At 45.1% G+C, this 10155-nt stretch overlaps 1 pseudogene; it reads right to left on the reverse strand.

Annotated features, from left to right (window-relative positions):
- Window positions 1-9560, reverse strand: part of LOC119511431 — a 55145-nt pseudogene extending 45585 nt beyond the window's left edge.
- Window positions 9561-10155: the final 595 nt, after the last annotated feature.

A 10155-nucleotide genomic window follows, 5' to 3' on the forward strand; every position in this document is an offset into this window, starting at 1 on the left:
TTTAAATTCCTGTATCTCAGTTGAAGTGTACGTTTGTTCCTTTGACTGGGCCATAACTTTGTTTTTCTTAGTGTAGGTTGTAATTTTCTGTTGTGTAGGCATGGTTTCCTTGGTTATCCAAATCAGGGTTTCCCAGACCAGAACAGGCTCAGGTCCCAGAGGGAAGAAATATTCAGTATCTGGTTTCCCTGCGGGTGTGTCTTAGAAAATTGCTCCACCCTTGGATGCCTCGGGTCACTGTGCTTTTCTGCCCAGCAGGTGACGCCTGTTAGCCTATAATTCTTGACTGCTGTGAGGAGGTATGGCCGTGTTCCCACAGGCTCTGGGGTCTGGTTCTGAATGGAAAGGGCCCCACCCCTTTCCTCCTAGAGAAGTCAGACCCCCCCAGGTGGAGGTCATTAGCATTTCAATGGTCTCTCTCTCTGCTTGTGCTGTCTCCACCCTTCCCAGAGTCACAGCCCTGGAAACTGAAAATGACTGGGGCTTTCTCCACTGAGCTGAAAAAGAAACAGATAGTCCCCTTCAGACCCAGTCCAAGGCGACCCTCCGGCTCTCCCAGGTCAGTCGTCACCCAAAGCCTCTGTCTGTTTTTTGGGGCTGTGTATCTGTAGTGAGCAGTTCACACTCGCTACTTAAAACCCCAGTTGGAGCTCAGCTGAGCTATATTCGCTTGCTGGGAGAGAGCTTCTCTCTGGCACCATGCGGCTCCACAGCTCGGGCTATGGAGGAGGGGGTCTCCCGACCTGGTTCTGCAGGTTTTACTTACAGATTTTATGCTGTGTTCTCGGGCATTCCTCCCAATTCAGGTTGGTGTATGATGAGTGGATGGTCTCGTTTGTCCCCCCGCAGTTATTCTGGATTATTTACTAGTTGTTTCTGGTTTTTTGTAGTTGTTCCAGGGGGACTACTTAGCTTCCACTCCTCTCTATGCCGCCATCTTGCCCAAGTCCGATGTATGTAGCTTTCTTAAAAAAAACTTTTTGTATTTTATATAGTTTTTCAAGCAAAAATGACAAGGAAAAAAACTTCAGTTGTGAGTGAAGTTCTGCATTTCTAAAATCCTTTATGATTTGTCCTGTCCAAATTGCTTCTCACTGCAGTCATCTTCTTAGATCTTCCTGCCTCTGTTTGGTTCTATACCTTGACTTCCCATCCTTGTTTTTTACTGTCTGCTGTAGGCATCTGATACTCTTTTTCTTGCATAGGAACCACGATCATCAGAAATATTTTGACCTCATAAGACTGGGCCACCAGGAACGCTTTGCACCCGGCTTCCTTTCTGGGAAATGGAGAGGATCATAAGTAGGTGGCTGCCTCAGGTTGGAAGAGTAAATCTTGGGTGTTCCAAGGAAGTGGGCTAGAGCTTATGTGAGTGTAGGTGTGACACCCTCTGGCATAAAGCTCCTGGGGGCCTTTGGAGCTGGGCCTGGAGATGGAAACCTTTCATCTTTTTAATGTCTGGGACTGGTCCGGCTGTTTGGAGTTAACGTTGCTTGTACTTTAATCAGAATTTAAATAAGTGCTTTCAGCAAAGCTTCCTGCAGAACAGTAGACACCTGGAAGGATAACTGGGACCAAAAGTGGTCTTAGCAAGCAATAGTTTAGAGAGGTGCTGTCTTGAAGCAGGAGAGTGGGATAGGCGGCCTCTTAAGGTGCTTTCATAGACAAGCCAATTTAGAGTTGGAAAGGACCTTAATGGAAGATAAATCCTCTAATCCAATCTCCTCATTAGACAAATGAGAAAACTTCAGCCCAGAAAGGTTGAAGTGACTTTCCTAAGGTTACACTGCTGGTTGGTGGCAAGGCAGGGTACTATACATAAATATGATTCTAAAGAGACAGAACTTGTGAATCCATCTGTTATTGCACCTTTTTAATTCAGCAGAATTCATTGTGTCCACATTAGCAAAGTTATATTAAAATGGACTATTAACTTGGATGTGGAAACAATCTCATTAGAGAGAGATAGACATTATAATGGTACCTGTTAAGATGAGCTTTCTCATCTGTAAAATGAGAGTATTGTGGTAGATAAACTTTATGTTCCTTCCTCCTTGAAATCTGTGCATTGAAGAAATCCTGCCGGTGTGATTCTGGAAGCAGGGGCTGGGTTTAGACACTTCCTAGGCCCACCTATTTGTGATAAGGGAGCACTTGGTTTGGAGCCTGTAGACTGGGTCCTATGTCTGCCGCCATGGGTGATTCACCTCTCTAAACTCAGTTTCTCATCTTTAAATTGGGAATAATGCTGGGTCTGCCCATCTGCGGTGTGTTCCTCATACAAACTACAGACCACAGAAAATGATTTGTGTGACTGTTTTCTCAAACCTGTTAAGGATGGTACAGGTAGAACCATGCATAGGAAAGGAGTTAATTCGATTTGTATAACATGTGGGTATGTATGTATGAAGGTGACTGCCTGAGGGAATTAGGGCTTAATTCTCTCCTGGAACCTCAGTTGAGAAAGGCCACTGAACAACTGAACGAAAAACTCTACAACATAATACAAGGGTAAAGATTATTTTCCTTTGTATCCACATCTTATCTTTGTTACCTATAAATCCAAATCCCTTGCCTGGAGATTATGGGTGAGGTTCTGATGGTCCCCCTATTCTAAGCATGAAGTGGTGTGACACTAGGCCTATCGGGACAGGTTAGGGCTGGTATGATGTGGGAGTGTGGGCACTATGCTCATTATCATTCTAATCAAAACCTCTGCTATCCCATAGTGGCTTTATTCTCCTCCACTTCACTCTTTTGCATGAATAAGTTAGGCATGAAAAGGCTACCTGCCTGGAATGTAAAATGGTGCAGTTGAAAGCAGTTTGGCAATTCCTCAAAAAATTAAACATAGAAATACCAAAGGACCTGGCAATTCCATTCCTTGGTATATATTCAGAGGAGCCGAAAACAGGGGCTCAGCTAGATACTTGTACATCAGTGTTCACAGGAGCATTATTCACAATAGCCAGAATGTGAAAACAACCCAAATGTTTATCATTCATCTGTCGATACATATTGGGATACTATTTACTCATAAAAAGGAACAAAGTTCTGATAAATCATTATGCTGAGTAAAATAAATGAGGCACATAAGAACGGATATTGTATAATTCCATTTATATGACATGTCTAGAATAGGCAAATCCATACAGATTGGGAATGGGGAGCTACTATTTAATGGGTACAGAGTTTCTGTTTCAGTAATGAAAAAGTTTTGGGAATTGATGGAGTTGATGGTAGCACTACCTTGTAAATGTAATTAATGTCACTTAATTGTATACCAAAAATGGTTAAAATCTCAAATGTTATGTAATATATATATTACCACCACCACAAAAAAAGATATTATGAAACAAACAAACACAAGCTACCTGGATTTGGGGTTGGCTGACAAAGCAAGTAAGGCTGATTGTGAAGCCCTTCGAGCAAGTTCTTCTGACAGTCCTTGTGTAGGCATGCTCCTACATTAGGTGACCTTAGAGATGATAATTTTACTGTTTATGGATTGCTTTCAATGTGTCATGCTCAGGGTTGAGCACTTTGTATAAGTCATCTAATTTTATCCTGACAACAACTTGAAGATCTAGACATTAAAATAGTCACTTGGTAGATGAGGGAAACTGAGGCACAGGGCTGTTAAGCACTTGCTTAAGTATCACTGCTGGTTGGTGGCCAGGGCCACGGCATGGCACACTGGGGCCATTGTTCATATTTATTCTCTGTAAATGTTGCCCCCTGGAGGTGACAGTGTGAATGGTGCTCTCTGGAGTAGGGCAATAGCTTGAAGAGTGGCAGAATTGAGATGTAAACGTCAATTCTGCCTGACCCTAAATTCTCTTCTGAGCCACTATGGCATGTGCTGTCCCTTGTCCATGAAGGATGGTTCTAAGTGATTGAAGGCAAGGGGGGTGGCCAGCACTTACTTCCTTTATCTTAATCTGTGTGTGTTCTGTGTGTGGAGCCTGGTGGAACAGGACCATTGAGAGCGAGCCAGTTCTGACCTCTGCAGGAGACTTTGGAAGGCAAACTGATGGGAGAGACCCTGGGGAAGATGCATGTGTGTGCACGTGCGCACGTGTGTGGGGTGTAACTATGGTTCCATCTACTCTGGCTGTGATTTTTAGTGAAAGAGAATCAAGACTGGGATTCTCCCAGTGAACTGTCCCCCAGTCTCCAAGTCACTGACTGTAATTGTATGTATGTGTGTGTGTGTGTGTGTGTGTGTGTGTGTTGAAGTGGAAGTTCTCCACACACAATGTTGCACTGTGGAGAAGATGGCATGCCAGGGAGTGGGTAAGGGGCAGCTCTCTGAGACTGCCTCTTGCTGGCTGGCCAATTGGGAACATTCTCTGTGAGATGGGAAAAGACCCATAAAGATTGTACGTCACTTTTCTGAGTGCCCATGTGGAACTGGGAATACAAAACAGGATTGGGAATCAGAGAACTTGGGTATTGGCTGAGCTGGCTTGGGCAAAATGCTTACCTGTCTGAATTCCAGTCCCCTCAGGAAAAAGATGAGGAAGATGATTTTACTTATCTCATTGGATTGATGTGAAGTGTCAGGTTTCATGCAATTTGGCCTGTGATAAAGCAATTCATAACCCATACTTTGGAAGGGGTTTCGGCCTTAATTCTTTTTCTTTTTCCTTTTTACCAGTATTTCCATTTGAAAGAATTTTTCTAGCCAAAGGCCCTTTTCTCCTTGAATCTTCACTGTCACATAGATTCCAAACTTGACATACCACACTGATGGCATCTCCTATCCCAGCAATTAGCCTTCAAGTATGCATCATTCTCATTACGCACTTCCCCTTAATGCAGTAGAAAAAGAGATGGAGCTTTGCCATTCATTCTCCAGGCTAATTAAAGATCCCTCTTCTTTCAACCCCTCACATTGGATTTGATTTTGGAGATTATGGAAGCAAAGAAACCATGAAAGGCATGGTTGCTGTCTTAGTACACTGTTCGCATTGCCAGTGCCGTGATATGATCTGCTGGGCTCACTGCGTCTGTGCTGTCTGCAGGACTGGCTTCTTGTCGCCTGTTCAGTGTTAGCTTTAATCCACAATGCCCCTTTGCCCCTTTGCTCTCCTACAGCCAGAAAAGTTGTTTCAAAGGCGGGCAGGGAGTGTGAGTGAACCTCCTTCTTAGAAGCTGAATTTCACAAAATGCAGGTAGATAATTCCTTCTCCCCACCTAAAAAGGGGCAAAAGATCCTCCTGATGTGCCCCTGCCCTAGTTCACGGGCAAATGCCTGGTTGCCCTCCAGGTGACTCGCCTTTCTGTGGGTAGTTCCTGGGGAGAAGTGCTACCCTCCTGGTCAGCAGGGGCTGCTGGATGGGGGGGGGGGAGGGGAGGAGTGTGTGGCTTAAACAGAGTCAGTGTATCCTTCCCTCTCCTTTTCTGGAAGATTTTACCAAGGGGAGCTGTTTGAGTCACTCTGGAATTATTTAGGAGCCATCCCACTGGAGGGCAGGAGGACAATACACTCTCTTAAAGCCTATTTCCTTGAACCTCCACCTCTAAGGGCCCCCCTCTACACCTAAAACCTTGGGGCTGTGCAAAAAAGTTCACAAGAGTATCCTGACTTCTGCAGGCAGCAGAGAATGAGCTTAAGAATGCTGTCTTGGGAATTCTCTCTCAAACCTCTTAATAATCAGTTTAGCATCAACTTGAAACCAAATCTCTGCACTTAAGAACTGGGTGTGTGCCCTTCCATTAAGGAACTGTGGCAGATGCTGCTGGAGGGAAATGAGTCTCCAGAAGCTTTCTGCCCTGAATGGTTAACTAGGATGAAGGTGTCCCCTGCCTGGCTGTGCTGGTTTGGATGTATTATGTCCCCTACAAAAGTCGTTATCTTTTAACCCAATCTTGTTGAGTGGAACCTCTTGATTGTTTCCATGGAGATGTGACTCACCCAACTGCGGGTGATACTTTGATTAAATTATTTCCATAGAGGTGTGGACCCTGCCCACTCAGGGTGGTGGGTCTTGATTAGTTCACTGTAGTATTTAAGAGAGAAGCTAAGAGCTAACACAGACCCAGAGGCTTGCTTATGCTTAGAGATGCTTGGAGATACGTACAGAAGGACGTTTGGAGGTGCTAAGCTAGGAGGTGAAGCCCAGAGTTTGCCCTGGAGAAGCTAAGAAAGGATTCCCAGACACTTAGAAACATGCTGAGAGAAAGAAGCAAGGCCACACAGGAGCTGAGAGAGAGGAGCTAAGAGAAACCCAGAGACATTTTGGAGAAAGCCATTTTGAAACACAACCTGGGAGCAAAGGAACAGCAGATGCCAGCCACGTGCCTTCCAAGCTAACAGAGGTGTTCCAGATGCCATTAGCCTTTCTTCAGTGAAGGTATCTTCTTGTTGATGCCTTCGTTTGGACACTTTTGTGGTCTTAGGACTGTAACTTTGTAATCAAATAACCCCCTCATTGGTTTCCTCGTCTGTAAAATGAAGGTAATAGTATAAATAGTATAAATACATTTCTGGTATTTTGTATTTTGGCAGTATTAGCAAACTGGAATACTGGCCCTGTCAGAACATTGAGAAGTCATGGTCTTCACCAACACGGAGGCTCTGGGCAGACACAGAGGCTGTGAAAGAGTCAAGATGGCATGAGGTCCTGGCAGCCTGCCTCTTGGTTGGGAAGGTCTCAGACAAGGGCAAGGGGGCAGTTGCATCAGATCAGGACAGAGATAAGGCCTGGCCCATGGCTATGCTGGGCTGAGCAAGGCTTGTGGGAGCTCTCACTGTGGACGTGTGGAGTCTGTATCTGATGGTGCCCTATTTCAAACAGGGTCATTCCACTCCTTGCCCAGTTAACACTTTCAAATGCCATTAAGGGTTTTCAGCACTTAGGCACTCAATTCTCCTGTCATGATCACCATTATCTATCATATAGAGACAGTATTTAGTGTCCAGCAGTTAGAGCACTGGCTCTGGAGCCAGACTGCTTGGGTTCAAATCCTGGCTCTGCCACTCACTAGCTTCATGATCTTCAGCAAGTTACTTAACCTCTCTAGGCCTCAGTTCTTTTGTTGTAAATAAAGATACTAGTGATAGCTACCTCATAGAGTTGTAGGAGGATTAAATAAGTTAACCCATTAAAAGTGCTTAGAAGAGCACCTTGTAATAGCAAATGCTCAATAAAATTTTATTATTTTGATATTTTTCCTGATACATTTTCATGTGACTCTGGCCCCACCATACCCTAAATACCATGAGGACAAGAGCTGTGGCTGTTTTATGTAGTCTGAGCACATAACACAGTTTATTTTTTCATTCAACAAATATTGGTAGAGCACTGAGTTAGTTCCAGGTGTACCACCAGGTGTGGGCATCAATGGTGAGTGAAGGCAGACTTGTCCCCTGTTCCTCAGTCCTGATACACCTTGGGTACTCAATAACATTTGTTGAAATAAATGGATTATACTATTGGTGTGTCTCTGTAAATAGTAATTTCGGTAGAGTAGGGCAGTGCAAAAGAGCTAAGGCTTTTGAGCCTGAGAGATCTGAGTTCGAGTCCTAGCTTAGTGACTTTCTAGCTGTATGACTTTTGGAAAGTTTCTTCACTTTTCTCCTCATTGGTTTCCTTGTCTGTAAAATGAAGGTAATAGTACTACCTCCTAGGTTTGTTGTGAGGAATGTACTTCCTAGTATTATAGCATCTCCTCTCCTCCTTCAGCCAGGACACTCGGTGTGTGGAGCCACCCTTCTCCCCATCCCTCTAGAGCTCCTGTACTGGTAAAGTGGAGCAGGATCCGAGGATCTGAAGATTGGCATCGAAGCAGTTCACTTGTTCACTGACTCACTCACTCACTCACTCATTCACTCACTCATTCATTCAATGAATACTCATTGAACTCCTACCATGGCTAGGATTATTCTAGGCACTGGTGACAGAGCAATGGACAAACACAATCCTTGTCCTCAACGAGTTTACATTCTAAGGGGATACATACAATAAAAACCCCATATGAACCATGAAATTCATGTAGTGTTAAGTACTGTGAAGAAAATGGTTGTCCTAGTTTGCTAATGCTGCAGAATGCAAAACACCAGAGATGGATAGGCTTTTATAAAACGGGGGTTTATTTCACTACACAAGTTACAGTCTTAAGACCACAAGTGTCCAAGGCAACACATCAGCAACCGGGCACCTTCACCAGAGGATGGCCAATGGCGTCCGGAAAACCTCTGTTAGCTGGGAAGGCAGCCGGCATCTCCTCCAAAGCTCCGGCCTCAAAACGGCTTTCTCCCAGGACGTTCCTCTCTAGCAAGTTTGCTTCTCTTCAAAACATCACTCACAGCTGCACTCACTGAGTTCCCTCTCTCTGAGTTAGCTCATTTATATGGCTCCACCGATCAAGGCCCACCCTAAATGGGCGGGGCCACGCCTCCATGGGAACATCTCATCAGAATCATTAGGCACAGCTGGGTGGGGCACATTCCAAGCAACTCCAACCAGCACCAAAACTTCTGCCCCACAAAACTACAAAGATAATGGCATCTGGGGGACACAATACATTCAAACCGGCACAATGGTGAATAAAACATAGTTCCTCAAAAGGTAATGATTTTTATTAGTATCATGGTAGAGGATCTTGTCCTGATATTTTGGTTAGGACATTCTCCAACATTCTTCCCTCTTATTTCCCTTCTGGGGAATGCTGAACTTTGCCTCGTCCCCAGGGCCCAGTAGTTGGTTTGGAGATTCCTCACCCCTAAGGTGTTTAATATTCTGCAGGGATCTCACAGATCTGGGGCAAACCAAGTGTCTCACCAGCTCATTCTGGGTCAGGAGTATAAGTCTCAGCCTTGTCTTGGGAGGTATCCAGGTCTACACTATGGTGAGATGAATCTCTGGGGTGAAGTGGAAAACCAGTGCCCTTCCAACTCCCTTGTTGTAGAAGGGGAAAAGAAGGGGGATTAGAAAAAAGGAGATATTAATACTGGATTCTCTTCCCCCAGGAATCTGAAGGCTTGTGCTTATGTTCAATTAATTGCTTGTCTAATGAGAGTCTTCCTGCGGACAGTGACCACATCTGTCTCCCTTGTTGACTGCTATAATTGATAAATGCTTGTTGAATTGAACGATAGGTCCTTTTAGGGATATTGCCACTGAATGAGAATTGCATTAGGGGTTATAGTTATTCTATTAAATATTTATTGGATGAGTCCTGTCACAGGTTGGGTTTTCCAGGTAGTAGAGTCAATGATGGAGATTAGCTTCCAGGATGTTTATTAAGGAATGCCCTTGGGATCAACACCCATGGAAGGAGGGGAAGGAAGCAAATTTGGCTGGAGGGAGATGTCACACTATAATGAAGGTCCAACAAAGCCTTAGATGATCTGGGGCTAGAATGGCTCTTTAAGATTGTGTTAGTTCTCTATAACTGAGTAGCATTTACCCCAAAACTTACCTTGCAGTTTCTGTGGGACAGGAATCTGGGCATGGGTTTTCTGGGTTCTCTGCTTCAGGGATGCAAACAAGGCTATAATCAGGTGTCAGCTGGGGCTGTTGTCTCATCTCCTGGGGAGGATCTGCTTCCATGCTCACTCTTGCAGTTGTTTACCAGGATTCAGCTCCTCACGGGCTGCTGGCGGGAGACCTCCCTCTGTTCCTTGTCCCGTGGGCCCCTTCATAGAGCATCTCACTACAGAGGGAGCAGGTGGCAGAACAAGAGGGGGTGCCAGCAAGAGAGGGAGGGAGTTGGCAAGATGGAAGTCACAGGCTTTTGTCACAGAAGTGACATCCCAACACTTTTGCCGTATTCTCTTCATTAGAAGCAAGTTACTACCTCCTATTCACACTCAAGGAGAGAAGATTGCATATGGCATGAATACCGGGAGGTAGGGATCACTGGGGGCCATCTTAGGAGTCTGCTTACCACAAGGGCTGCCCCAAGCTGGGCGGAGATGGCCAGGCCTTTATGTTCCTGAGTGGATAAGTCATTGGATGTCAGCCGCGTGACAGGGGTGTGATTTTGAGCAAAGAGGCACTCTGTAGCTGAGGCGGTCCCCGAAGGCTAACAGTCAGAGGCTGTTGACAGCACTCCCAGCAGCTGGGGCAACAGGTCCTTCATTGACAAAGGGGTATTTGAGAGGCACATCTCCACTTCCACCACCAGCACCATTACACATTCACA

Source organism: Choloepus didactylus, chromosome 2 (assembly GCF_015220235.1).
Source record: "Choloepus didactylus isolate mChoDid1 chromosome 2, mChoDid1.pri, whole genome shotgun sequence".
In the NCBI taxonomy this organism is placed as follows: domain Eukaryota; kingdom Metazoa; phylum Chordata; class Mammalia; order Pilosa; family Megalonychidae; genus Choloepus; species Choloepus didactylus.